The sequence below is a fragment of the Micromys minutus genome (assembly GCF_963924665.1).
Source record: "Micromys minutus genome assembly, chromosome: 2".
Lineage (NCBI taxonomy): Eukaryota > Metazoa > Chordata > Mammalia > Rodentia > Muridae > Micromys > Micromys minutus.
This window is the reverse complement of record NC_137971.1, coordinates 72,277,375-72,302,387: the sequence shown is the minus strand read 5'-3', so window position 1 is coordinate 72,302,387 and position 25,013 is coordinate 72,277,375.

The following is a 25,013-nucleotide window of genomic DNA, read 5'->3' as shown; positions in this document are numbered from 1 at the left end:
GAACAGAGATATATTCTCATCAAGGGTCCATCTCAAGTAACCTAAGGACTGTCACCTTCTAATAGACCCTCCCCCTTACACCAGACCTAACACACAGGCTCTTAAAGGAACTGTGACACAAATCACATGAGCACCCTAGAGTAAAGCATACCCTAGACTCTTTCCAAAAATTGTTCTGTTGTAGTGGCTGGACTGCAGAGTCAGATGACGCAAGGTATGATCTTATAAGTTAGCCAGTTCTGAGAAAACTTAACAAATGCAGTTCAATAATCAAATTGTTAATTAATAAAAAAGCAAAACAGTATTGTTAAACCAGTGAGATGGACCAGCAAGTAAAGACACTTGTGGTGTAAATCTGAGAGCCTGAGTTTCGTTCCTAGCAGCCACAGTTGGTTACCCTCTCACTTCTCCACACCATCAATGACTGACCAAGTCATCCAGGAACCACTACATGAATGCCCAGGAGCCTATATTAACTTTTCTTATGTTGATGTAACGAAATATCTCAACAAGAAGCAGCCTCGTCAGAAAGGGTTTGCTTTGTCTTACAGATCTGTAGAGGATAGAGTCCACCATGACAGGGGAAGGTATGCAAAGGGCAGGGAAGACTTGTCCACAAGAAGAAGAATGTAGATGAGCACATTTCATTCACATGCAGAAAGCAGAGATAGAGAAAAGGAAGTGGAGCCAGGCTATCTAAACTTCAAGTTCCATCCCTACTGATATTTTCTCCAGTAAGACCCTACATCATAAAGGTCCATTATCTCTTCAAACACCACCACTAGTTCAGGGACAACCCTTTTAATACTGAACCTGTGGGAAACATTTCAATCTCAAACTACAACTGAGCCTAGTAAGTACAAAGGGGTGATAATAACCCAGAAACACAGAGGACAGAATGTAACAAGTGAGGATGATGGATGGTAGACAGAGGTAGATGATAGATAGATAGATAGATAGATAGATAGATAGATAGATAAATGATATGCAGATGATAAATAAATAGATACATAGATTATAGATATATAGATGACATATATATATATATATATATATATATATATATATATATATATATATACATTTGTGGAGAAAGATGATAGATAATAGATACATAGATATAGGATGATATAAATATATGATAGATATGATAAATATGTAGGTGTCACAGGTGAGAAATGATTGATAGATGGATAAATATGATGGATTGTAATGTGAGTTAAAACATTAACACATTAAAAAAAGCAACATGCTTCTGATATTTTTAAAGAACGCAATTAAAAATTCACCTCATTGTAACGTAAAATCTTTGCGGTTCAAGAGAAAACCAAAAAAAGTCAATATTCTTCATTGAAGAACTGAAAAGAATAATGCACTAAGTATCAGCAAAATTGATTCAGTAACATGTGGAGACAAAATAAATGATATTCAAATGAGTTTTTCCAAAGTATGCAGTGTTGATTCAGAGTTAAAGTAGTCAATATAACCCACTATATTAGTAGACCAAAACATAAAGCACTACAGCTGTATGATCGTCCTTATGCATATGAAACTAGAATACATGTGAATACATTTTGACATTCACTCATGATCAAAATCTCCAGGAAGTCAGAGAGAGGAATTCTTTCAACCATAAAAGAAAATCTACCCCAAATAAAACTTTAATAGCTAATAACACACCACTAAACAACTTTTCACCTTTTAAGCTTCATAACAACATGTTTTGTTTTCTCTCAAAATTTGCATTCAATATCATGATATGGATTTTCTTTATTGCAACAAGGTAAAAACCAGCAAAATGGAAATAAAATGACTACATTGATTCTTCCACTGTCTGAATGTCTCTCTAGAAAACCCTGGAGAATCTTTAGACAGTTAAGTTCACACAGGCAGGTGTAGGGATATTTCAGGACAAAGGATCAACAGAAAGACCTGTGTCATTTATAAATGCTAGAAAAGAATCATTGATAAATGAGTGCTTAAAATTTTAATTAAAAATGTTTTCATTTTATGTCACAACATGAGTAAAAGCTAATAAATATATCTAAAATCTATTATGCTGTGAGTTCAAAAAAATTGGTGAGTGAAATAGAACTTTTAAATAAATGCAGAGATTCTACCATATATATTTACAGATGAAAGAATTTGATATTAAGAGGTGAATTTCCCCAAAGCTAAGATATAGTGAAGTTCAAATAATTCTCAGAAATATTTTGATAGAAATAAAACAACCAGCAAAGTTGGAAGATAGACTCTTTCTAAGTTAAAAATAAATAGTAAAAATAAAGATATAGTAACCAAAGTAATGTAGGATCAATTTATAAAACTAATAGATCATATAAAAACAATGAGAGAGAAGAAAGTTGAGATACAAGTGAACTCATTCATGACCTAACTGACTGATTTTCAAAAAATAATGTACAAGCAATTCAGGATCATAAATAAACGACAGAATAGAATTCAGAAATACAGCCATATATTTATAATATGTTGATTTTCATAAATAATATCTAAGAATGCAATGAAGCTCGAGAAATGGCTTAGTGGCTAAGAATATGTACTGCTTGTCTTAGTCAGTGTGTTAGTGCTCTGAAGAGACACCATGACCACAACAACTCTTATAAAGGGACTCACTTAATTGAGGCTGGCTTACAGTTTCAGAGGTTTAATTCATTGTCATCATGGCAGGTAGCATGGTGGTTAGCAGGCAAGCATGGTGCTGAAGGACTGAGAGTTCTACATCTGGATAAAGTTAAAAGAGAGAAACATTAGGTCTAGCTTGCACCTTAAGGCCCACCTCCAGTGACATACTTTCTCCAACAAGGCCATATCTCCTAATCCTTTCAAAATGAAAAAAAAAAAAAATGCTACTACCTGGTGACTAAGCATTCGAATCTATGTGAGCCATTTTTCTTATTTAATTATGTATTCATTTATTTATTCATTTATTCACTTTACATCCTGATCACAACCACCTCCTTTTCCTCCCTGCTCTTCACACAGCCCTGTCCCATCTTCTCTCTCCTTCATCTCTGAGAAGGAGGAGGTCCCCCTTGGGCACCAACTAGCCATGTTACTTTAAGGCACTGCAAGACTAGGTCCATAGTTTCTCACTGAAGCCAGACAAGACAGCCCAGTTAGAGGAACAGAATCTACAGACAGGCAACAGAGTCAGAATAAGCCTCTGCTCTACTTGTTGTAGAACCTGCATGAAAACCAAGCTGCACTTCTGTTCTTTTGGGGTGGGGCTAGGTCCAGTCCTTGTATGTTGTTTGGTTGGTGGTTCAATGTCTGGGATCCTCAAGGGTCAGGGTTAGTTGACTGTGTTAGTCTTCTTGTAGAGTCCCTGTCTCCTCTGGGTTCCTTGGTCCTTCCCTCAACTCTTTCATAAGACTCTTTGAGCTCTGTGCAATGTTTGGCTGTGGGTCTCTGCATCTGTTTCAGTCAGCTGCTGGGTGGAGCCTCTCAGAAGACAGCTATGCTAGACTCCTGTCTGCAAGCATAGCAGAGTACCATTAATACTGTCAGAGATTAGTTCTTGCCCATCCAATGCACCTCAAGTTGGGCCAGTCATTGGTTGGCCATTTACCATCCTCCAAGTCTGGATGGAGCTATTCTTATTCAAATTGCCAGAGCACTCCTTCAGAAGACCCAAGTTTGGTTTCCAGAACTCAAAGCTGATAGACTATAGCAACCTGTAACTCCAGCTCCACAGGGTCTGATACCTCCTCGACTCAGAGGTCACCTTTATTTACAAGCATATTTGCACATACAAACAAACACATATGCACATAACTTTGGCTATGTATAATGATCTGTGCCTTTATTTCCAGTTCTCAGAAGGCAAAGGTAGGTGATTATCTGTGAACTCTATACCAGCTTGATCTATATAGTAAGTTTCAAGCTAGCCTAGGCTACATAGTAAGACCCTGTCTCAAAAATTGCAATAAAATATAGCAGTTCTGCTAATGAAAATTTTTAGAACTTTTAGGTACACATGTACAAAAAAAAATGTTAATCTTGACTCAGCTGCACAAAGAACTAAAAATCGGCCACAGACATATTGTGGTGGAAAGGCAGTAGAGACACAAAGGTGAACATGGGATTGCATTTAATTCTAGTTCTGGAACAGGCAAACTGCTCCACAGAGTTTGCTTAAAGAGAATAGCATCCTCTGGGCCGTGAGAATTCACAAGCAAGCCATCTGAAGTGATGGGAACATTCATCTTTATTGGAATGATGGCTATTCTGCCCTTTGTATTGGCCAATACTATGCTTAAACTGGTACATTTTGCTTTATGGAAAATTATGCCTTGATGGTGTTGATTAAAATGGGGCTACAAGTAGGGGAGTTTAGAAAGAAAAACACAAGAGAACAATTCCCAAGGGCTTCAGAATCATGCTTCCTCAGCTGCTTTATTAAGAATGGCAGGTGGTTCTTGGCAAATTGAGTCTATTTTTAGGCAAAGTCTTCATTGGCACACCCTTGGGTCTATTTTCTAGAAGTGGATATTTCCTTTCTCATTTTGCTCACTACAAAGAAGACAACATAGCTGGGGAAAACTAAGCCACATAAGCAAGCCGAGTGCTTTGCCCTTCCTGAGATGTACTGAAAACAAGAGTTTGATGGGATTTTCTCTAATTGTGGTGATTAGTATTTTACAGTTGGCCTCCGTTGCTATGGATATGGGAAAAAGAATCATGGGCTGTTCTCTGAGGACCTAAACTGTGTTCTTTGCTTGTGACTAAGTGTCTTTGTGACCCTGCTCACTCTGGCCTTGTATCTCCTAATGTAGGGGGGAGAAATGAACCCCTGTCAGAAGAGACAAGAGAATGCTCTCTGACTAAGCTGCGATAACTAGTTCTAAATGCCAATATTATTAAACATTCTGATTTAGAAAAGCTAAGGTGTATTTTGGCTAGAATTACTAATGTTGGAAGCTGATAATACTATATCTTAAGGTGGCCACCTAGGTCACCTGACATTGTAGTGGAAACACAGAAAACAAAGACTGGCAGATCAAAACAGTTCAGTTCAACCTTACCCAAGGTCCAAAGAAATGCTCAGTGATACGGAGTACTTGCTATTCTCTAAGAGGACCAGAGTCCAGTTCCCAACATCTTTACCAGATGGCTTATAACCATCTGTAATCAGGCTTCAGGGGATCTGACCTCTTGTCTCTGGGGGGCATTCATATTCACACATGCATGGACACACACCCAACAAGTGTGTGTGCACATGCACACATATACACACATAATTAAATTTAAAAACACAGAAGTTACAAAACATTCAATCAATGACTTAATTTCCAATCCTGGTTTTCTAGCTTTACAAATCGAACCTGTATGGAAGTTCTATAAGGATATGTTGAAACAGTCTTGGTGGGTAAACATCATACAAAGCTTAAAACAGTTTAGTTGTAGGGGGGGTTGAACTTGGTCTAAATAAATGAGAATTATCTGAAGAATCATTTTCTCTAAAATGCATTTACAGTCAATATGTTCCACTGAACACAGAAGACCACAGGCAGATTTCTGGCCTCAGCAATATCGATGATAATGGATGCTGATGAGGCAGTGAGGGGCATCGGGTTCTCACTGAAGACTTTTGCTGCATAGATTAGATATTGTAGCCATTGTTTTTCTAAATATCTCACTCAGTCTTTTCAATAGCCTATAAGAGAAGCATCCCTTTGTATCCTTACCTTAGTTAGACACAGTAGTATGTGTTAGGGGAAGGATGAAGAGAGGCAGAGAGAGAGAGGAATAGTGGAGTAGAGGATGGCCATGAGCACGTGGAGGGAAAGGGGAGAAGGGAAGGGGAAGAGGAGGGATAGGGGTGGGAGAGCAAGAGATCTAGGAGGCAAGAGAGGCCAAGAGAGAAAGGAGGGGGCAAGCAGCCCCTTTTATAGTGTCAGGTCACTGGGGCAGAGCATACCTGGCTACTGCCAGGTAATTGAGGGATGGGGTTTACAGAATCTCAACAGTATGGACTCAGAGAAGTTAAGTGTCTTGCTCAGGGTCACCCAGGAGCTAGTGCTGAGTTGGGACTGAGTGGTTAGCTGGTGATAGGCATGGGAATAGACATGTGTCATCCCATTTGAGAAGATGTCCCTCTTATTGCACTCTGTGCTCTGTGCAGTTCATGTCAATGATAGAAAGCTAACGCTGTTAAGAGATTCTAGGGCACAGACATCCTGGGTCTGCTTCCTGGGGAGAAGCTGTTGTTTGGCCTCCAGGCTTTTGTTATCACAGAATACTTGTGCTTCTCCAGCAGCACCTGGAGCAGTTGCTCATTTGGTGAGATACAGTCAATAGACTCTGGAGCAGGTGGTGTTCAGCCACTGTTTATCAGCAAACACATCTATTATATGGATGCACCTGCTGTTCCCAACCACTCCCACACAGAATCCTTCCTGCACATAAAGACCATTTTGCACAACCAGCCTGCTCTCAGTTAGAAGTCCCACAGATTCACATTTTCCTGAATGAGCTTTCCACACATGGGAAAGAAAGGAAGGCTCGGGGATGACTTGACCCCAGTTACAAAGAACCAGGTAAAGATGATTACCAAGCCTGGTCCTAGACAGCTGTTTTTTACACTTATACATGCCCCTTAAACCAGCCATGCCATGTTACATGTTGGTGAGAAAGGCCTAGGCTGTGCACTCATGAACCAGTCAATGCTTACATTCTAGAAGCTTCTCCCAACAGCTTTATTTCTTAGTCTTGTGATGAGACCAGTTTCTACCACCGAGTCAGAGGCTTAACTGATATATGCTCAGCAAGTGGTCTCCATAATAGTCAAGACATGAGAGACGAGAGTGCACAGGCTGGTTTCCAAAGGCTTTCTCAGGACCAGCATGCCACAGCTGCTCGAAGTTCATCAGCTCCAGTCTGGTTTGCCCCACTGGAGAATCAAGGTGGTGGAGATTCATCAACACAGGGCAATGACAGTATTAGACCATGATCTTTGCTTTGTGGAGGCAGAGGCTGAATTGATGAGGATCTTTGAGTGATCCAAGGTTACACAACTTTATAGCAGTAAAATGAAGTCTAGAAAGAGGCTTCCTTAAAATCTTTGATGAACACTTAAAGGCTAGTTCTCAGTAGTAATATCACAGTTCACATGTCCAGCTTTCAACAAATGTCAGTAATGTAGGAAGACACTCGTGGGCCATTCAAAGATGATAAAACAAACAGAGCTGTCCTTGGAAAAGAACTGATGGCAGAACTGCTAGACAGAAGCTCTAAAAACACTGCAGGAAGGGAACCTGGAGAGAAGACTTAGCACTAATAGACAGATCAAGGAAACAGACATTAAACAGGGACACAGTGAAACTAATAGAGGCTATGAACCAAATGGATTTAACAGATATCTACAGAACATTTCACCCTAAAACAAAAGAATATGCCTTCTTCTCTGCACCTAATGATGCCTTCTCCAAAACTGACTATATAAGTGGTCACAAAACAAAACTCCACTGATGCTAGAAGATTGAAATAATCCCAGGCATTCTATCAGATCACCGTAGTCTAAGGCTGGTCTTCAGTCACAGAAGAAACAACAGAAATCCCACAAAAACATGGAAATTGAACAACTCTCTACTCAATAATAATTTATTTGGTCAGGGAAGAAATAAAGAATTTAAAGACTTTATGGAAATTAATAAAAATGTTGACACAACATACCCGAACTTATGGGACACAATGAAAGCAGTTCTACGAGGAAAATTCATAGCACTAAGTTCACTGGTAAATAAACTGGAGAATTAGGGAAAAGCTAGAAGAAGCTGAGGAGGAGGGCAACCCTGTAAGAAGACCAGCAGTCTCAATTAACCTGGACCTCTGAGATCTCAGACACTGGACCACCAACCAGACAGCATACACCAGCTGATATGAGGCCCCAACACATATACAGAAGAGGACTGCCAGGTCTGGGTTCAGTGAGGGAAGATGCATCTAACCCCCCAAGGAATCCCCAAAGAATTTAGAGGTCTGCTGATGTGGGGAGTGGAGGTTGGGGACATCCTCATGGAGACAGAAGGGCAGGGAGGAGGTATGTGATGGGGAACAGTCAAAGGGCGGACTTGGAGGGCATACAATCTGGAATGTAAAAAACAAAGATTAAAAAGTAGAAGAAGAATGAACACCTCATATGGTGAGGACCTGAATACAAGTCCCAACACACAAGGTGGGCAGCTCACAAGGGTATCTGACTATCTCTTCTGACCTCTGAAGGCAACTGCACTCAACTACACATCCGTACATGTACACATAAATATAAGTTAAAATTTAAAAGATATTTTAAACTAACTAGGGTTTGAGGCTATAATTTTATGGGCAAGGGTTTTTTTTTTTTTTTTTTTTTTTTTTTTTTTTTTTTTTTTTTTTAAAGCACATAGAAAACAAACCAAAAAGGAAATCTGGAGGTGAAAAGCAAAAGATCTAAGTTCACTAGTGGCTGTAAAGGTGATTAAGAAAGGGTGCAGAAAGTATCAAAGCTAGGTAGCTGGCACAACCTGGAAACCTGAGGATCTGGAGGTAGAGGCAATGGAGGGAGGTGTTTGGAGCCTGCCTAAAGAAGAGCAGTGGAGAGCACTGGCAATGGTAAAAGAACAGCCAGATTTAAAGAGGAGGAAGAAGAAACAATTGATCTGTGTCCAGAGTTTCACACATCTGTGAAGACAACCTCAAGCAGGCAAGCACACACAGCCTGTGAGACTCAGGATGGGGAGAGAGGGAAGGGGACAGCGAGGATGTTTGAAATATCAGAATACATTTCAAATATGGAGAAATCTATAAGTATAAACCCCAGAGAAGCACAATTAAGGAAACACTGAAACATTTCAAAACAAAAGTTGAGAGGGTTTGTCACTAGAATTCCAGCCCAAGATATGCCTTAAGGGTCACTTAAAGCACAACGGTCACTCTATGCTGTAAGGAAAATACAATTAAAGTAAATGAGTAAAAAAAAAAAACTTCTCTTCAAGAAAAAATACCTAAAGAGTAGAAAGACCGTCAGCACGTCTGGGGAAAAAATGTCAAGCCATGCTTTTGGCAAGGAATTACTACCCAGAACATCCAAACTCAGCAGAATAAGCAAGTGCAAAATAGCCAAAGACCCATGGAGACATTCCTCCAAAGGAGGCAGGTAAGTGGCCAGAAGGCACATAAATAGAAGCGTAACGTCATAAACAATCAGAAAGATGGAAATCAAAGCTGAGCAATGCTCCCTCCTGCCAGTAGGATGGATATTTGATTCAAAACAACCAAACAAAATAGAAGAAACATAAGAAATGTCAGTGCTGACCCAAGGGGATCAGGGCACTTCTGCGCATTGCTGGAAATGAAAAAGAAAAAGAAGAAATCAGTTCAGCCTCTACAGCAAGTCGCCTGCTTGTGGCAATTCCTCAGAAACTTGAGAACAGAGCTTTGTCTCCTAATCCAGAAACTCCACTCTAAGCATGTGTCAGAACACTCAAAGCCAGTCTTGAGAAGAGGTTTATAAAGCTGGGTTTAACACACACACATACACAATTTACAATATCTAGAACGGGGGAACAACACCAGTGTCTAGGGATGGATAACCGAATAAATAAAAATGTACAGAAGTATGACAGAACGTTAGCTGTAAGAAGGAGATTTTGTCATATTGTAGTCTGAGTGAATGTTGAAGGCTCTCTGCAAGCAAAATCAGCCATTCACAAAAGAAAAATACTGTATGATCCCAGCTATGCAGAGTGCGAAGAATAATCAGATTCCTAGACATAAAGCCAAATGGTAGTTTGAGAGGCTGGGGACATAGAAGAACTAGAATATATTTTGTAAGTACAATAAAGTTTTGTCTTTATCAGATAAAGACTGTTATGAAGGGACATGCCAGTCATGGTAGTATATTATAAATTTATTTAATATCATTGAACCACACATTTACCATTACTAAAATGCTATATTTTATACGTGTTTTTATAACAAGAAAAATGAGGGATAAAATGTCTTGTGAGAGCCATTGAAATTCTCTGTGATTCCTCCTGGGAATATCAAACAGAAGAACCTAATGGCTTGTTCAGACATATCTTCAGACACCATCAAAATGTTAATCACTATGAAAGAAACATTCTATTTCAGTCAAGCTCTGTCCAGAGAGGTAGAGTCAGAAGATCAAAGTTAGCAGATCATACATGTTTGTATGCATGTGCATGCGTGTGTAATGCTGAGGACATATGTGAGGGATGTATTGGAGAGGAGAAATGACTTATACAGTAAGCTTTAGAAATTGCTGACTCTGCACCTGACAGCACCCAAATCCACAGAACTAACCATCAGAAAGAAGAGGCTGTGAACAGAATAGAAGCTACTAACACAATGTGAAGCCTCCCAATACACATTGAACCTTGTCCATTTTTATTGGCTTTGATCTTAATGAGAAGGCTACTATAGAAGGTCTCGGGCCTTTCATCATGATTTGAAACACACACCTCTTACCTGAGAACCAGAGATACAAAGCGAATCTTTGAGGGAAGTTATCAGGACAAAGGCTGTAGAGCTTTCTTTGAGGGGGTGGATCAGCAACACTCCTTAGCTCCCTGAACTATGAGCTATTCCCAAGAGCTCTAACTCAAGAAGAAGAAATGATCACTTGAGCACAAAGATTCAGAAGCTTCAAGTCCAAGCTCAGTTTGCTCATCTGCTGTGGACCAGCTTGGGGCAAAACAAAGTTCTTCACCTCATAGCTGCTAAAAAGCAAGACAAAAGGAGGCCAGAGGCATAATCCACTCCAAAGGTGAGCCCCTGTTACAGATTTCCTTTACCAAGCTACCTTCCAATGTTTGCTTCAAAATCTGGGGACCAGGCCTTCAGCATGGGAGCACGCAGGAGATGCTTTATGTATAATCAACACAGCATGAGTGGCCTACCTCATGTCATCCACCAAAGGACTTTTCCTGTGGCCCTATGCTAGTTGAAAACATCTGAGAAACCAAATTCTTGGGAAAGTAATCCAATCTAACCAGTCTAACACATTAGCAAGCCCAAATAAAGACTACTCAAAGCGTTGATCACAGAAAGTTTAAACTTGTCATTAATAGGACACTAGTTCCCCATAGTCAATGAAAAATGCATTAACCTTTTCCTGAAAGATGACACACAAGCACACACACCACCACCATCACTACCACCACCACCAACAACAACAACAAGAACATCAAGAACAAGAACACATGACATCTCACAAACACACACACACACATAGAGACACACCAGCAACACATTACATCCTACACATATCCCAGCAACACCAACACACCACATTTCACATCACATACCACTAACAACAACAACAACATACCACATCACATGTGTGTGTTTGTGTGTATGCATGTTTGGGTGTGTGTGTGTGTGTGTGTGTGTGTGTTTATGTGTGTATGTGGATATATTAAATGATGGTACTTTGGACTTCTCAGGCTAAGGACCTCAAAGCAAGATTCTGAAAATGGTTAATATTCTAGTTGGGCATAGTGGTATACATGCCTTTAATCTCAACAACCAGAAGAAAGAGGCAGAGATATCTCTGTGAGTTTGATTCCAGTCTGGAGTATATAGTGAGTTCCAGGACAGGAGAACTACATAGATCTTGTCCCATAAAATTGACAAGCAAAAGAACCAAACGAAACCAACAAAATCTTAACACTTTAAGATGTGCTGCTAACTGAAAATTTGTAGTGTTAAATGGGGGAAAATGGAGAGAGAGAGAGAGAGAGAGAGAGAGAGAGAGAGAGAGAGACATTGGTGGTAGTGGTAATATTTGGTTACTCATCTCAAAGGAATGCTCATTTTCTGTGATCTCTGCGCCTATTATATCAAGTTATTTCTTGGCACAAAAATTCAGAATTCTCTCATGGTACATAACAGAGAGGGGCATAGACTCACGGCTGCATTGTAATGAGTTAGATTTAATTGTCTGGCTGAGGCCTCGCGTCCCTCAAGGGGTCCTTAGGTTATTTGTAGCATCTACTGTGTTGTGTGACACTGAACAACTTGGAAAGGCTCCTAACAGTAAACAGATTCTAATTTCAAGTTTGTCTTAGTGAAGGTCTGGTGGCAGCTGGAAGAACAGATTCTATGTGATGGAGACATCTAAACATATCTCCAATAGTGTGAACACAGTCATGTTTACCCGAGCTTGTGGTGACCCACTGTTATGGACCAGCCCATGGCATCAGGCCTAAAGATCTAACCAAGCCAAGTCAGAGTTACTCAATCATGAAAGAGCATGTAATCAAATATTTTCTAAAACAAAAACAAAAAACAAAACAACCACCACCAACAACAAAAACCTTAAAAAAAGAGAATCTCAGAAATGAACCAAACAGACATTATTTACCTAAGATAAGAGTGCCACCTCCATTGTCTGTGGGGTTTGGTTTCTTGTCCTTTGAGCTCAAGGTCTGAAGAAAGGTAGAGAGAACAAAAGTTATGGGTAAGGGATAGAGGAGAAGACTCTAAGTCCCAGGCCCCTTCTCCTCATTCAAACCTTCCTCTGCACATGCAGTATGTGTTGTTAAAAGATGATGTCCCGGTTTCTGGCATCAATTTCGGGAAAAGGATGAAGAGAGTGGGCAGAGATATGACCCATGGAGGTACGGTGAGGTCAGATGGGGCAAGGGAGATGCCTCTGGGGGACCCATGTTGGGAATCCCTTCCCCCTGAGGGACCAGCCACACGATGGTATAGTACACAATAAAGTTTATTCAAGTCATGGAAGAGTTAAGAGGGTAGTAGAGGCAGAGAGAGAGAGAGAGAGAGAGAGAGAGAGAGAGAGAGAGAGAGAGAGAGAGAGAGAGAGAGAGAGGAGTAGAGAAGTAGAGAAGAGGTCTGCCATGAGCACATGGAAGGAGAGGGGGAAGGGTAGGGGAAGAGGAGGGGTAAAGGGAGAGAGCAAGACTGCAAGAGAGCAAGAACAAGAGTCAAGAGAGAGAGGAGGGGGCAAGCAGCCCCTTTTATAGTGTCAGGTCACTGGGGCGGAGCATACCTGGCTATTGCCAGGTACCTAAGGGGTGGGGTTTACAGAATCCTAACAGGAGGAGGCACAGAACCCCGAACCTCAGAGAAGAAGAAATCAGAATGAAACTGTCTGACTGAATTCTTTCCCAATACCATGTAAATGATGAGTATCCCAGAGGTGCGTGTGGAGGAACCATAGATGCAGAATAAAAGGCCATTGTGGGCAAACAATATGACAGCAGGTAATAAAGATCTTTGTTTTCCCTTTCCCTTTGCCTGGAATGCTAGCCACAAGCCTGAAAGAGATCCTATCTGAACACTCTAACTGAAGTATGAGTTACACACGTACTCGTGCATGCATGGGTATACACATACACATACATTCACTTACACACACACACACACACACACACACACTCAAATATGCATGTATCCACTCTCATGCCCAGCACTCTTGTGTATGCACACACACACAATGCACTTAAACACACATACATACTCACGCACGGTTTTGCAATTTCATTGACTCAGCATTCTGCAATGCTCCTCATGCTCTGAAATCTTTTTGCTTAGTCACTTTATGTTTCATCTTCTCTCTGTCCTAAGAGAAGCAAATGACATGAAGCTAGGTACCATTTTCCTTCAGTTTAAAGCTGTATCTCCAAGGCCCATTACTGTATCTTTGATAGAGTAGGTGCCCATTAAACATGTTGAGATCAGCCACCCTTCAATCTTGATAAAGGTAGAGGTGTCTCACCATGTCCTTGAATCTTAGGGAGTTCTTACCTGAGAAAAGACAATGCTATAAACTTTCCCTACTCTCCAATTCAATTTTTGATCTCAGAAAGTGGGGGAATAGCCAAGAAGTCCAGAGGAAGAAAGAGGAAAAGAGGGAGACAGGAAGAGAAAGGGGGAGGGGATATAAATAAAAAAAAAGGAGGGAGGGATAAAGGAAAGGAAGAGGGAAAGAGAGAGGAGAAGATAACAGAGAGGGATGGAGGAAAAGGTAGAAAAAGAAGGAAAAGGGGGGGAGATAGAAGGGAAAATGAGGGAGAAAGGGAGAGATAGTAGAAGCTAAGGAACAGAAGCAGAGGTCAGAGTAGTGAGGCTTCTGCTATTCAGGAAGCGTCCTTCAGCCTGCTCCAAGTGAGGGAGTCTCTGCAGCTCCATGAGGGTCCTGGCAAGACAATGGCTCACTCACTGTCTCATAAATCTGCCAAATCCTGGGGGCTGGGTGGACAGTTTGCTGACAGCATCTAATTGTCTCCCTTCTGGATCCTGAGACCTACAATTTTCACAGTGGGTGTGGGGGCGGGAGGGGATACATCCAAAGCCTGAGGGAATTTTCCAGCATAGGCAGCCATCAGACAACGGTAAAATCCTTGTTAGAAAGGGCAGTTGATTTCTATCCTCTAAGGGGAGCCACTATGAGCTAGTGGGGAGGAATGTAACACCTATTCATATGTACCTACTCGTGGACTTGTGTGAGGACACATGTGAATATAGATGGCCTCAAATTACCATGATTTAACTCAAAATGTTTCTGACCTTCAAAAACAACATGCTTTATAATTCAGCCCACACTTTGAACTTGCATCTTTTCCTGGACTGGTGGCATTTGCTAGGGTACTGCCACGTGATGTTGGTTGGCAAGGATAAGTCCCAGCGCCTAGTCAGTTTGCTATCATGAAGGTCACCAACCAATATTCTATCTGTTGAGCATGATGCTATTATTCTTCAGTGGATGGCAGGCCAGATATATACAATGCATTTTTCACTGAACATATTTTCTACTAGTTGTCGTCTACAGAGAAGTAACCTCTCTCCATCTAAGTAAAGATAAGTCTACAGACACATAGTAACATTTGGACATGTAGAGGTTTTCAGGTATTAGTAGAACCTCTATATCACTCCAAAAAGGATTTGAAATTTCCTTTGTAAGAGAATGGGTAATATGAGTGTACTGGCTGGTTTTGTGTCAACTTGACACAAGCTGGAGTTATCACAGAGAAGGAACCTCAGTTGAGGAAATGCCTCCATGAAATCCAGCTATAAGGCATTTTCTCAACTAGTAATCAAGGGGGGAGGGCCCAGCCCATTGTGGGTGGTCTCATCCCTGAGCTGGTAGACCTGGGTTCCATAAGAAAGCAAGATGAGCAAGCCAGGGTAAGCAAGCCAGTAAGTGACATCCCTCCATGGCCTCTGCACCAGCTCCTGCTTCCTGACCTGCTTGAGTTCCAGTCCTGACTTGCTCTGGTGATGAACATCAATATGGAAGTGTGAGCTGAATAAACCCTTTCCTCCACAGCTTGCTTCTTGGTCATGATATTTGTACAGGAATAGAAACCCTGACTAAGACAATGAGTAATAAAAAAAAAAAAAATCAACAGGTCAGAGTTGCAAACAGCAGGGAAGCCTCTGTGCAAAGTGGGCGCTGTCTTCCTAGAATGCTTGTATTACTTGCTTATATAGTGCTGTGATGAAACATTACACTCAAGGAAAGTTATAGAAAAAAGGAATTGTGTCTTACAGTTCCAGAAGGATATGAGTCTATCACTGCTGTGGTATGCAGTATGGTAGCAGGCATGCAGACAAGGCACTAGCAGAGTAGCTAAAAATTCAGATCATAATTCACAACCAGGAAGCACATTGGGGATAGTTCAAAGCCCACCCTAGTGATAGATCTCCATCAATGAGAACACACCTCCTAATTCTTCCCAAATAGTTCCACCAACTGACAACCAAGTATTCAAGCACATGAACTGATAAGAATATTCTCACTCAAGCCACCATATTATTGTCTTAGTAACAGTGAGCTGTTTAGTAGATATTTGAAGAGGCATCAAAGAACTCTGGTTCATCTGCAAACTGTGACATTCTAGCTGTGTTTCATGTCTTTTCTTGGGAGAGTGGGGTTAAAATGTTCAGTTTATTTTCATATAAAAGGATGAGTGACTTTGGCAAATAGACCATAATGTTAGATTTATTGTTTTAGGTGTTTGTGCATGCATGCAAACATGTGTGTGTGCATGTGTATGTGTAGGTATGCATATAAAGTGCAAATGAGTGGCAGAATGAACACCATGAAACTCAGGCCCTCTGCTAAAACAACAGCCCTTCTCTGCTGAGCCACCTGCACAGCCCCTCAACGGCATCGATGCTTCCTGGAGGGTCTGCCTTTCACTGGTTTCAATCTGTGATATCACTAAATGAACATGCCCTTGTGACACTGATAGATGGCTTTAGAAAGAAGTAAATCTTCAAATCAGAACAGCAACTTCAGCCCTAGCCCAGTCTCTTCTTTATACTGTAAGTCTCAGTGTGTTTCTGTTGGATGTTCCCCAGAGTGGCAAGGTGTTGAACTCCTGGCAAGCATGTGGCACCTGAGACCAGCTGAGGGTCATTGATTTCGCTTGCCTAGGACATTCTCCAGTACCCAAGATCAGTGGGGAAAACTGTCATTCGGGGACATTAGAGCGGATTGCTTTCACTCAAATTTTCTGCCTGTGCAGTTCTCTCTTGGAACTGTGCATTTGGAGTGTCAAACACTCACAGGCATGATGTCTGTATAATGCTCAGACATGAATAGGGTATCTGTATGACCCCCTGCAAGGCTGTTAAACATCGGGCAAGACGGACAACAAGAATGAAAGAGCCAGAAGTAGGTGGAGGCAGAGTGCTTCCAGGCCTGGCTCTTGTACTCCTGAGCTGGCTTCAAAGAGTTGGGCCAGTCAACAATTTGTCATGCAAATATATACAAAGTTAAAAGTCTAAGTGTGCATATGTAGTGGGAGGAGTTCTTCAGTGGCATAGCTATTGGTAAGGTGCCCATACTCCTATGAACACCCTAATGAAACCGCTATACATTGGTATACACATACACCTTGACATCATAGCACTCTACCCTATTATGAAAAGGGAAAGGCACAGACATTCAGCTTCCAGGAGCTTATCATTTGTGTGGAAAAGAAAAATGAGGACATAATTCCTACTATGTGCATCGTCATGAGGTTATGTTTTGAAGTGTTTTGTGTGTGTGTGTGTGTGTGTGTGTGTGTGTGTGTGTGTGTGTGTGTGTGTATTTATTTTCTGGGACCCTGAAGATGATTTGTTACCATACATGCCAGACTAATATCTAAGATTTAATGGCTGTACCTGCTCTGCCACCATGGTGACCAAAGCATTTGCCTTTTGGAGCTACATTAAACCACATGGGTCAGATTATCTGAACTCTGCTCCCCAGCAAATAAATTGAAGGAAACTACACAATTTGCATTCCTTGGACTTTGATAATGGCCAGTGCAGGGTGCATGAGAGTGTGAGAAAATTGTGTGGGTGTGCTTAAGAGTGTGTGCATGTAGGTGTGTGTACACACTGGTGCAGTTAATGTTTCTGTGAATGTAAATGAGAATGTATATATGTTTGTGCATGTGGATGTCTGTATATATGGGAATAATTTCATGTTGGTGTTTGTGATTGTATGTGTGTGTGAATGTATATGGGAATATGTGTGTGTGTGTGTGTGTGTGTGTGTGTGTGCACATTGGTATATGTAAGTGTGATTATGTGAATGTATTGGTGATTATGTGTATATGAACGTGTATTTCATTGTTGAATCAAATTGCTGATTATGTGTGTATAAATAGTGTCTGTGTTGGTATATGTGAAGTGAATGAGCCTATGTGTGTGCATTGATGCATGTGCATGTGTGTATAAAATAGATATGTTAGAGTGTGTGTCTGAGAGTATAAGTGTGTTTGCATGTAATTTCATGTATATGGGAGTGTGTGTACATTGGTGCATGTGAGAGTAGGCTTAAGAGAGTATGAGAGTATATGTATGAATATGTGTGCACTGGCACATGTGAATTTATATGAATGTGTGTATGCATGTGTGCACAGGTGCATACATGTGAGTGTGCATACATCTAAGTGTGCATGTGTGCAGTGGCACATGTGTGTATGTATGTGTGTGAGTGCATGTGCACGTGCGTGTGTGTATGTGTGTTTGTGTGTGTGCATTTTAAGAGTTCATTGCTCTATTTTGGATTATTCCATGTGTTCATGGAACAAATACCAAATGGAGGCACAAGGACATTTTAAGAGAGTGTCCTGGCTCTCGTGGGTTCCATTGGACCTCTGTTTTAATTTTCTCTGCTGTTACTGGAACTTTGTAGCTCACTCAAAGTCTTCCTCAGGAGAATGACCCAGTGACATGTGACTGTTTTTTAATACCCCTGCTGTTCCTAGTTTGAATTTTTCTCTTTAAATTCCTGCTCTTTCTCTTGCTAGTCTTCTTACCTCTCCTCCTAAGCACAATTCCCTAGGAGGACTGGTGCTGCTTTTCTTGCCAGCCCTCCTTTGCCTCCCCTTTTGTAATTCAGAGTGGAGACCACTGTGCACCTATGAAGGACACCGGATAATAACAAAATCGCTGATGATGCTAAAGATAGCTCTTAATGAATCTTGTTTCTCGGTGTTACTGGAAGCATTTGCGCTGGCGAGAGGGACCTTTTCCAGCTCTGAGAGTTTCACATCCCGAGACTTTTACAGTGTTGGGCGGGTTGTTTAGCACTGGCTAAAAATAAAAATATTCTCTTTGCCGAGAGCTAGATCTAATTTGTTAAACTGGTTGCCTTTGTTTTTCTGGTTTTATTTTTTAAGCTGTATACTTTCCTGAATGCAAAAATAGCTGAAGTACATTTCATTTTCCCCCTCCCTTGACTGTTGACAGCCTGCGCTCTGGAGTACAGAAAGAAATGAAGTCTGTTTTCTTATTAAAATGCATTGAGTCCACCAGGTAGGCACTGGGGTTTCGCAGGCATGCTGCCTCATTTACAGAGGATTCTAGCCAGCTTGAGCCTGCTGGCCCAGCCTGCTGCTCTTTATAGGAGCCCTGTAAGAATGGCCTTAGGCTTGTGCTTTCTGTGTATCTGCTTGGGTGCAAGCTGCTCTGACACTGTGACTTAGGGCAGAGGGAAATGCCACCACACTGCCTTTTGTAGACAGACTCATTATTATTCATTTATTTAGTAATTCGTTTGTTGGAGACCTACAATGTCTACAAGCAACATTCTAGGCTCTGGCAATGAGCAAATCACACCAAGGTCCCATGACCATGCTACATGTATACAGATGTCTCCTGGTGACAAGTGCTGTACAGGAAACAAAGAAGACCAGAAACCTGAGATTGCATTGTCTTCATGACCTCACTAAAAATGACATCATTCCCATCTTTATTGGGAACTAGGCATTTACATCAGGGAAACGGGTTGTGTAACCCCACATGCAGCATCCTAGAGTTCACTTCAGGACCCCTGGCTTTTAGGCTCAGAGCACAGAGGGCCTTGTGAAGTTTACATATTAAGGAGCAATGGGTCTGGAGCTGCACCACACTCAGCTCTGTGTTCCCTAAGCTTGCTTGTTTTCCCTTCTCTTCAGGCCTTTCTCTCTCCATCTCTGTTAGGCATTTCTTTGTTTGTTTGTTTTTGCCATATGTCTCAGTCCCATGAGAATACAGCTTCTCCTGGTACAGGTGGGAGGGAGCTCGATTCATTGAGTACAATTCCTGATTCTTGCATGATGTGAGCATGCTGCCGCAAAGATGTATGAAACAGACCAGTTTCGTAGTGAAAGGATAAAAAATAGAGCCTAACCCCTCCAAGGACCCCCCGAGCTACCTCACTCTAAAGGAGCCTTAACCCCTGTGCCTAAGTAGCCCTAATACCTCAAATTCCAGATCCTGTTCTCTGCCAATAAGTAGATATAAGGCCACACTCCTTGCTGTTCCAGAGCCTGCTTTCTGCATGAAACTGGGTGAAAGGGCATAGGACAGGCCCTAGGATACTAGAGCCGGGCCTAGAAAGTTAACAGGAGATAAGCTGACTTAACCGATTATCTGGTTTCTGCAAACTGCTTGCACCATAGAAACCCCCCACCCTATTGACTTATCCTGACTGCCATTGTCACCCCCACCCAGGAGACCCCACAAATATGGACCTCCGAGACTGTAGAGAGCTGATTGGTCCATGGAGCGTGGGCTTAGATAGTTTAACATGATTGGTCTAGAAAGCATGGGCTTAGATAATTTAAAATGATTGGTTTGTAATTTGCAGGCTTTGCCATGACTGGTTTGGGATTCACTGGGCCTGGTTGTGAACCTTATAAGAACTACCCCGATCCAGCACTCGGGGTCTTAGTCTTCTACCCCTGCGTGGTATACAACTGTGGGCCCCAGCGCGCTGGAAATAAAAATCCTCTTGCAGTTTGCATCTAGACTGCTTCTCATGAGTGATTTGGGGTGTCGCCTTTCTTGAGACAGAGCATGGGACTCTTTGAGGATCTAACAGTAGCCAAGAAACAAAAAGGGATGGTTCTACTAAAATTTAAAAAAAATTCTTCAAAGTAAGAAAAGAAAACCACAAATTCTATAATTATAAAACATATTCACACCCTCTACATATTTCTTTTCATTGTTTCTCTCCTACTGCAAGTGAATTTCATATGGGCTATGATCCCAACATAGTTCTTCATCATTTCAGTTTAATGTGGGAACACAAGCATTTCCCAACATTTCTATATATCCTCTGTTTTCGCTCTGAGGTAGCTGATCAATACAACTTTATAGAGAGGAACAACAATTTGTACTGCCACTTCGACTTGGGGCCACTTAAAAACCTTGTATGCATGCCTTCTTTTTTTTTTTTTTTAAGCCGATACAGATACAGATAGCAGCAGCCATCTCTGTGATTGTTTGTCCTTTTTCATTTTGTTATCGCTATTTCTTTTTTCAGGCTGTGTTCTCAGCAGTGAGGGCCTTAGATCCAAGGACATCATCACTGTTACTATTTATAATTTTCATTTCCTTTACCATAGTTGCTGCAGCCCACATCACAAGTGTGGACCCTCTAGCATTGTTTCTCTTCCCATTTCAGGTGGGTGCAGCCTCTTTTGATCTCCTGATATATTCCAAGGCCAGCCTCTGGATGTCAAGGATGCACAGGTGATGAGATCCTTTATCTGCCATTTCTCCTGCAGAGTTTTCTCATTTAATCTTTGCAGCAGCTCTCACTGGCAAGGTTTCTTGCTTATATTGAAAAAAAGGAATGGAATCAGGATGAGGCATCATCAGATCAATAGCCTGCCCACAAGTTAACCAGAAGAAGACTTGGCACTCAGTCCTGGTTATATCTGCCTCTTTCTTTCTCAGATTGGGTAGTCCAACAGGAATGCATCGCCTCTAACCTCAAGAACTCAGACTCAGCATCATAGACTCTGTGAGTGCAAATACAGCCATGCTGCGTTTTGAAAGTATCAGAGCTGGTTCCTAAGAAAGAATAATTAAGTCTGTCACAGTGGCAGTGGGGGGACAAGGGTTCAAAGACAAGACAGTGGAGGAGAGTAATTTTCTAGAGAAAATGTAAAAAGGCATTTCAGAAAAGACAAGGCTGTGCTTTGAAACGAAACCTAGAAGTATGGGATGAAGTGATGTGTGTGGAAGCATTGGTAACTGTGGCCACAAGGGCATGGTGAGGACAGGAGAATGGGATGGTTAGATTAAGGACAAAGCTGCAGACCAAGCTGATGTTGGAATGAGCATCCGGTGCTTGGTACTATCAGTCAACTTGGTCCAAGTCTGACTTTCCTTGGGATTGTTGAGGAAAATGCTAGTTTTGTGTTATCTGGTTAGTTTTTAATTGAATTTTAGTCCAGCTGGGTTAAATTCTTTGTAGATGGGACTGAGGGTGACTCTTATAAGCCAACAAGAAAAATCCTCTTGTAAGAGAAAATCACTTACTGTATGCTATAGAATAAACTTCAGACTCTTAAATAGTACAGGGTCAAGAGCATGCGTGTGGATCAGAGTGGTACTGAAACAACAGCTCTGGGGGTACCACGAGTATGCACTATGCAGGAGTGTGAACACAGTCGGGTACACGTATGCAATAGTAAGAATCACATATCACATCTTTCACCCACAGCAATTATCAAACTTCCTAATGCTGTGACCCTTTGACACCATTCCCCATGTGGTGTCCTCAACCATAAAATTATTTTGTTGCTACTTCATAACTGCAGTTTTAGATGTCTCTCTGGTAGTGCTTGTTAGGGAATACCTTGATTACATAGTTGAGGAGAAAAAATTTGCCCACTGTGAGTGGTACCATTCCCTGGGTTGGGTTCACAGTTCTTTTGAAAGAAATGAGCAGAGCCCAAGTGCCCATTACTTTCTGCATCTTGGCTATGGATGCAAGGTGACAAGCTAAACTTTTAAAATAGCTACTGCCCATGATGGATTGTCATCACAAACTGTGAGCCAAAATCAACCTTTCCTCCTTTAAGTTGCATTTGTCAGTCTTTGGCACAATGACAGGAAAAGCAATGAAAAAGTTGCAGAGTCAGAATCCCAACTCTCACACAAGATATCACACAGGAGTTTAGTGAGTCACGAAATTCAACACCTGACAAACTACACAGCGTTCTACATGGAAACCACTGTCATCATCTGCTTCCAATGCACCTATCTCACCCAACCAGGCCCCACACAAAGCCATAAGCATTCATAATGGATGTACACACAGCCCCTCTGGGGGCATCTTTAGTTATGAACCTCTAGATAGATATGAACCACAAACAGACTCTGTCTAATGACCCTCAGAGAGAAGCCAAACTATGTTCACGATGACTTGAGAGTGTGGCTTCAGATCCAGTTTTCAATACCTACCTAATGCCAAGAAAGACATTAGATAGCAGAGAAGATTCCTTGCCCCGTAGATCACAGAGAATCTCTGAATCCAGTCTGTGACGTGAGAGATTCTCCAATCAAGAACTTACATCCCTGCTTCCAGATCTCATACTCAAACATGCAGATCAGAATGCCCAAAAGGCTTCTCCTTCTGTGTCGGGCTTTCTACTGAGCTGAGATAGTTGTTCTCCCAGGTGGGTGCTAGGAGCACATTCCTTGATCTTTTTCTCTTGAGGAGCCATTGTGACCTATGACCATTTTGTTTTGATTGTTCACAGTTTGAACATGTGAAAGCCAATATATTTGTTTGTATTACATTACCTCCACTTAAAAGTCAAATAAGCTTTGATCACACATGGCCATATTTACAGAAAAGTTTGGACAAGAAAGTACATAGAGGCATTCTCAAATGTGCACTTTGTTCTCTCTACCCATTAGGACCCAGACCTGATGGTGCAACTTACAATTACCAGATCCAGCATACCAGCCCTGACACATCCCTATTGCCAGGAAACTGAGGCTTTAGATGAGTGAATGGGAAATCACAAAATCCACAGAACTGGTGATTAGTGAGCATCTCAAGATGGCCTGTGACTAGGAAGCATAGGAAGCACCATCTCATTCAGTTTCACTCTCAATAGCAAGTTTCTTAGTCTATCTTCAATGGCTCCAATTGAGTGCCTGGACTGTGTAAGCAAAATGAATTGTTTCACGTGTGATTTTTTTTTTTTTTTTTTTTTTTTTTGCTGGAGAATCCCAACAGCAGGTTTCCTGTAGATGGTCTTCCACGGTCTCCCAATCTTGGCACAAAAGTGATTCATGTGCTAGCAGGGAAGAAATGAGTGGGCTGAAGTTCCTCTTTTATAAGAGCACTAAGACCTCTCCCAACACACACACACATACACACACACACACTTAGAAGGTAACATTAAGCCCTTCTGGGAATAAATACCACATGACCTGACCCTTCCTATGAGGAAGTGTGGTTGTTTGAATAAGAATATCACATATAGCCTCATATACTTGAATGCTTAGTCATCAGGAAATGGCACTATTTTCTATTAGGAGGTGTGGCCTGGTTGGAGAAAGTGTGTCGTTAGGGACACGCTTTGGGGTTTCAAATACTCAAGGTAGTTTCAATGGCTCTTTCTTTTGCCTTTGAATACAGATATGACACTCTCAGCTACTGTTCCAATGCCAAGTCTGCTTGTATGCTGCAGAGTTCCCTGCCATGATAGCAATGGTTTAAACCTCCAAAACAGTAAGCAAGTGCCAATTAAATGGTTTTCTCTGTAAGAGTTCCTGTAGCCATGGTGTCTCTTCATAGCAAAAGAACACGAAGACAGGAGGTATCTAAAAGATGTCATCAACTAGATGCCACCACAATGGGACATGAAACTGGGGAACAAATGACATGCAAACCTCAGTGGCAAGAAAGCACAGTCACACTAAAGGAAAATCCGCCACATGTAGTCAGAGTTTTCAAACATTTTCTCACTTGCCGTTAAAAATGATGCATGAGCTACTAGATTGTTTTTGTTTTTGTTTTTTTTCCTAAACCTTGGCTGTGACTATTGTCATTATTAATTTGTGGGTACACTGAGAACAAAAGTATCCTGGCAATGACAGGAAGTCCTCACTTTGCTGGAAAGCTGCTCAGGGTGTTTTCTCTGGGCTAAAAGTAGGGGCTGCCTTCAGCACTGGCTGGCCCCTCTCAGATGCATAACAATGGAGGACTTGACATCACTCCACAGGGAAAAGAGGGGAATGGGAGAGAGTGTGTGACTTGGCAGAGAGACAAGAAGAAAGGAAAGAGACAGCACTTTGAAAGGGAGAGGGACAGCAACATGGAGAAGTGAGTACTGAAGAGAAAAGACGGAAATAGACTGGAATAATTGTTTATGAGACCAAAGAAATGCGTTGTTGGGAAGAACATCACAGCACGCTCAGGTGTGTGTGTGTGTGTGTGTGTGTGTATGTGTGTGTGTGTGTGTGTGTGTGTGTGTATTCAAATATGTCTAAGAATGGGTAAGATAGGGAAAAGAAACAAATGTGAGCCACCTTTTGGAGGTAAGTGACCCTCATCAAAGAAGTTTCTCTTCATAACAAATGGAGTCCGTCTCAGATAACCACAGCTGGACGGAATAGCGAGATGAGCAAAAACCATGAAGCACCCAGCCACAGCTGGAATTTCTACATTATAGCTCCTGCCACTATGGTTCAGGGAATACCATAGACGAGAAGGTAGAAAGATCATAAAA